The following is a 6,515-nucleotide window of genomic DNA, read 5'->3' as shown; positions in this document are numbered from 1 at the left end:
ATTGATATAATTTATGGTAGTATTAAATATTGTTATTGTAATACAATATAATGCAATCAAATTTTGATATCTCACTTTTGAAAAACCCATTCATGAAAACATGGCCATGAATTTTCAAAACAGTGAAAAAATTCAAGAGGCTTTGAAAGGAAGAAAGTGAAAAAAAAATGATGTAATGATTGTTTAATATACAAACAAAGAAAAAAATTATTTAATGTCTTCTATGAATAATCTTACAAAATTTTGTTACTGGAATTTTATATATATATACAGATTATACACACAAAACATATCTATCTATCAATCTATCTATCTGTCTATATATCTCTCTATGTATATATAATTTCTATATAAAAATTTATATATCATAATTACATATAATATAACATAATACATATAATAATATGTAATAATCATATATAATATATTACATATTATATACATGTTATATATTATACATATTATAATACAATATATATTATATTATATACTATATATAATATATATTATATACTATATATAATATATAAAATTTTATACATTATATATATTATATGTATTATATATAATATTACACATAATATATAATATGTATAATAAATAATACATGTAATATTATATGTATTATATATAATATATAATATCTTAATATATTATATATCATAAAATACATAATATATAATATAATATGTAATGTATATTATATTTTAGATTTCTCTATATAAATATATATTTATACATAGAAATTTATATATATATATATATATATATATGCACGAGCTCGATTTCTCTATGTTCAGTGAGTTGTGTAAGTATTGTATTCATTAATAGGGCCTTGCAGTCAATTTTGGGAGAGCAACCTATAATCTTGACAAAAGTCTGCATTGTTTGAGCATTCCAATAAAACTCCTTCGGCCAACACCTCAAGTAGATATTACCCATTACCAGTATTGGAATCTTCATTTGATGAGAAGTGACATCCTGTTGGTACTCACTCATAATATTTCATTAAATCACGTTCAGATATGTATCTTTTAGGAAGCTTCTACTGGATTAGGTTACAACAGTAACATTCAAATGACATTTAATTTTAGCTGTGTTTCCTTGTATTACCTCCCACATTACCCTCTTTCCTCCCTACTTCCAACTTATTCTCCTTTTGGAGCCCAGCTTCTAGCTATAAATACATTTTTTATTACCCTATCCTAGGGAGATCCATTTGGTTCTTCTTGAACCCTAGTCCCTTATTCTGTTTGTATACTACATGTTTTATGTGCTGTAGCATGCTTATAATTCACTTTACAAATAATGTTAACATGTCAGTGGATACACGACATATTTTTATTTTTGAACTTATATTACTATACCCACTCTGATTTTTTTCTAGTTTACCTGTAAATACACATTTACGTTAAAATTACTTTGCTTACTTTTTTAAATGACTGAGTAATATTTTGTTGTGTAAATGTACTACATTTTCTTTAATTATTCTTCTGTTGATGGACATCTGTGTTATATCCAATTTCTGAATATGTTGATTAGAGTAGACATAAATATGTTTGAACAAATTTCTCTGTGGTACAATGAAGCATCCTTCGGATGTATGCCAAAGAGTGGTATAGCTGGTTCTTGGTGCAAAACAAATCCTGGTGAGGAACAGCCCCAAATATATCCTTAGTGGCTAAACATGTTTGTCCTCCTAGCAGTGTATGAATATTCTTAGCCATTGTGACTCTTTTTAGACTATATCTCAAACTACTTTTGATTTCCATTTTTCTGGTGACTAAGGATATTGAACATATCCTTATGTTCAATGGACAGTACTACCAAATGTGGAAATAAAGAAACTAATAGATATCATGAATCAAATGGAACAAAAGATATCCACAGAACATTTCTCAGCAGTTCATGGATCCTTCTCTAAAATTGAACATATAATCATTCACAAAGCAAGCCTTAGCAGATAAGAAGATTGAAAAACCTCTGAATCTTATCAGACCCCCATGGATTAAGGCTGGACTCAACAACAAGAGAAACAACAGAAAGCATACAAAATCTGGAAATTGAACAACACTACTCAGTGACTACTAGGTCAGGAAAGAAACAAAGAAAGAAAATAAAGACTTTCTAGCTTTCAATGAAAATGAAGACACAACATACCCACACTTATGAGACACAATGAGTGCAGTAGTAAGAAAAAAGCTTACAGGATTTAGTGCCTTCGTAATAAAATTGGAGAGATCCCATATGAGTAATGTAGCAGCACTGTTGAAAGCTCTCAAACACATGGAAGCAAACACACAAAGAAGGAGTAGTGGACAAAAAATATTCAAACTCAGGGTTGCAATCAAGAAAATGGAAACAAAGAGACTGATACAAAGAATCAATAAATCCAATAACTGGTTCTTGGAGAAAATCAACAAGATAGACAAATTCTTAGCCAAACTAACTGAAAGGCAGAGGGAGAGTATCCTAATTAACAAAATCAGAAACAAAAAGGGTGACATAACAGACATAACAGAGGCAACACAAAAAATAATTAGGTTCTACTTCAAAAGCCTGTATTCCACAAATTGGGATAAAGAAACAGATGATTTTTGATAGATTTCATATACCAAAACTATATCAAGATCAGGAAACAGTATAAAAGGTCTTATAACAGCTGTGGAAATAGAAGGAGTCATCAAAATATCCCCCTCCCCCCAAAAAAGCCCAGGTCCAGACAGTTTTAGAGCAGAATTCTACCAGACATTCAAAGAAGAGCTAATACCAACCCTCTTCAAAGTATTCTACAAAATAGAAACAGAAGCAAAATTGACAAATTTCTTCTAAGAAGCCACAGTCACCCTGTTACCTAAACCACACAGACTCAACAAAGAATGAAATTTTCAGACCAATTTCATGCATGAACAGCAAAGGAAAATACTCATTAAAATACTCACAAGCTGAACCCAAGAACACATCCTATATGTCATCAACATGACCAAGTAGGCATCATCCAAGGTATGCAGGGATGGTTCATTATACAAAACTTCATCAGTGTAATCCACCATGTAAACAAACTCAAAGAAAAAAAAATCACATGAACATTTCATTAGATGCATAAAATGCCTTTAACAAAAATCCAACATCCCTTCATGATGAAAGTTTTAGAGAGATCCGTATTTAAACATAACAAAGGCCATATACAGCAAGCTGATTGCAAGCATCAAACTAAATGCAGAAAAACTCAAAAGTGATTTCAGTAAGATCAGGGACAAGAGGATATCTACTTTCTAGATACCTCTTCAAAATAGTAGTTGAAGTTCTAGCTAGAGCAACAAGACAACTAAGGGAGGTCAAGGGCATACAAATCAGCAAGGAAGAAGTCAAAATATCGCTATTTGCAGGTGAGATAATAATGTATGTAAGTGACCTCAAACATTCCACCAGAGAACTCCTACAGCTGATAAACAGCTTCAGCAAAGTAGCTGATATAGGATTAATTAAAAAACTTCAGTAGCCCTCCTGTACACAAGCTAGAAATGAGCTGATGAAGAAATTAGGGAAGCTACACCATTCACTATAGTCAAAAATACTATAAATTATCTTGGTATGACTGCAACCACACAAGTGAAAGACCTGTTTGAACAGAACTTCAAGTATCTGAAGAAACTGAATAAGATATCAGAAAATAGAAAAATCTCCCATGCTCCTGGATCCAGAGGATTAACACAGTAAAAATGACCATCTTACCAAAGTCATTCTACAGATTCAATGCAATCACCATCAAAATGCCAACAGAATAGCTTAAACAATCCTATACAATAATAGAACCTTTAGAGTTATCTCCATCCCTGACTTCAAGCTATACTACAAAGCAATAGTAATAAAAACTGTGTGGTACTGCGATAGAGATAGAATGATTGATCATTGGAATTGAATCAAAGATGCAGGAATAAACACACATACCTTTGGTCAATTGATTTTTGACAGAAGCCAAAACCACACAATTAAAAAAAAAAAAACACAACATCTTCAACAAATGGTGCTGGTCTAACTGTTTTTCTGCATGTAGAAAAATGAAATAGATCATCTTTATTTCCCTGCAAAAAATCTGAAGCCCCCGTAGATCAAAGACCTCACTATAAATAGCAGATACACTAAATATGTTAGATTAGAAAGTGGGGAAGAGCCTTGAATTCATTAGCACAAGAGACAAATTCCTAAACAGAATATCCACTGCTCAGTCTCTAAGATCAACAACTATTAAATGGGACCTCATGAAACTAAAGTAGGTCAACTAAAGGTGATCAAGGGCATACAAATCAGCGAGGAAGAAGTCAAAATATTGCTATTTCGGACTCATAAAAATTTTCATGATATTGGCACTATCATGAAGCAGAATATGTCAGGCTACACATATCATAGGAAATCACACTGATGAATTAAATATTCAATTAGTAAATAAGAACACAAGCTTAAATGTTGATTGTCTTCCTCCCCGGTGATGAACGGGATTGCATCAACCCTAACCCTAACCCTGGCCCAAGTCAAGAGTACCCAAACGCTGAGAGAAACCACTGCCTGCCCATGTCAGTGACTTTCCTGTCATTTGAGGATCCTTTGGGCATGGCTCTTTCATTTATTCATATATTATTTATATATTAAATTATAAATAAATCATTTTTTCTTTCACTTTCCTCCATTCAAAGTCTCCTGAACACACTTTTTGGGCTTTTAAAAATTCATGGCCACTTTTTCATAAACTGTTTTTATATAAGTAACATTTCAAAATTTTGTTTATATTATAGTAACAGTAATATATAATATAACCATAAAATTAGATCCAGCATATTTATGATAAACAGTATTAAAGAATAGCAGAAAAAGTATAGAAGTAAAGTATTATTCTTTTTAGTTGTTAGTAGATGGTTGCCAGAGTCAAGCCATCTCAGGAACAACCTGCTTCTTACTGGCAGGGTGAAAATTGAGTTCATGTTCATGTTGGCCCCAGACCCAACTCTTAACCTTCTTCTTCAGGTGTTACCTGTTAATAGGTAAAGAAAGTAAAGAGGGAAATTGCTGATCATCTAAACTGAGGCACACAAGTTGTAAATGTGTTGCCTGTCAGGACTTAAATTGATTATGAACAGCTTTTCCACTCTTAGTTCCTGTAAGGCCAGAGGGGATGTGATTGCAAAAGCTTAGTCAAGAACCCAGAAATCATGTGTCCTGGATAGGGCTCAGTCACCAGTGTTTACTTCCTTGATCAAAGCTTTCTATCAAAATATGATTGAAAAATACTACAGCCTTCCCTGCTCACCCTTGATTTGTAGTTCCATCCTATAAAAATGCTGTACAATTTCACTTTAGCATTGCAGTTCAGCTACAAAGTCTGTTCTGAAGCCCTAATTGATCAGTGGCCTGAATGCAATAAGATTTTTGTCATCTGCTTACATATTTACTATGAGGAATGTTCAGAAAATCAGTCAGTACCCAAATTTGTGCTTTTGTCCCAGACTGGTCAGTTTTTGATGCATAATTCAAATAAAGATCATGGTTTCCTGGACTTTTGTGACTTTTGGGATTATTTTGTTGTTTCAAAACACAACATTGGATTTATTAAAAAATGTAATTGTGGAGTGGCTGGTACATGAGTGTGCTATTAGCAGAACACAGATTGTAAGATTAATGCTTGTGTATCTTAATACTATGAATGGGTGACATAGGAAATGATCATGTGGACTTGACTGTAATATTGTTACTCTTTTTTTAAAATACTTTATAATTATAAGTGAAAAGAGAAGACAACAGATAAGGGAGTCAAGATAGATACAAGGCTATTGTGCTTTTGAATGGCAGACACAAGAGACTGACACCACCAGTTGCCAATCTTGAAATATTTTAAGTGCAGTTTTGTGGAATACATTTAATTTTTTAAAATCACCTGTTCAAACTACCTTCACAACAGCAATCCAAAACAAACAAGCTAGTTTTAGATGACCTACAGTTCTGTTTCAGACTATGGGACTCTCCAAAGTCACTGTAGACCATGATGAAATCATACAGGTTGGGGAAGAAAGAAAGAACCAAACATGTTTTTCACCCACATCAAGGATTCAGGTGCATAGCCCCAGGGTTATGGGATCCCCAGAACACAGGTAGGAGAGGAAAATACAACAATGAAAATCCATGGAATTTAGAGTGACTCTGGTTAGAGTTAGAGAAATATCTCAACACCGTGACCCACAATCTATTGTCTGGACTTTGCTTCAGTTTGTGAGCAGGCTGTCATGAGAACCATTGGTTGTGCACAGACTAAGAACGTGAAGTAACAGTAGGAAGCAGCTGTAGCATACAAAGGCTTCTAAGGCAAGGTTGAAGTCTGAGCCTGCTGCATGACATAAATCAACAATCTTCTTGAATCATCATAGAAGCAGGGCATTGTCTCTGTGTTGTGAAGACACTGACATGTCCTTTCCTTTGCTTTGTCTCTTAGTACTCTTGCAATCTTCATTTACATCAATGGAGGT

Source organism: Meriones unguiculatus, assembly GCF_030254825.1.
Source record: "Meriones unguiculatus strain TT.TT164.6M chromosome 13 unlocalized genomic scaffold, Bangor_MerUng_6.1 Chr13_unordered_Scaffold_37, whole genome shotgun sequence".
Classification (NCBI taxonomy): domain Eukaryota; kingdom Metazoa; phylum Chordata; class Mammalia; order Rodentia; family Muridae; genus Meriones; species Meriones unguiculatus.
Note: the sequence above shows the minus strand (reverse complement) of the source record.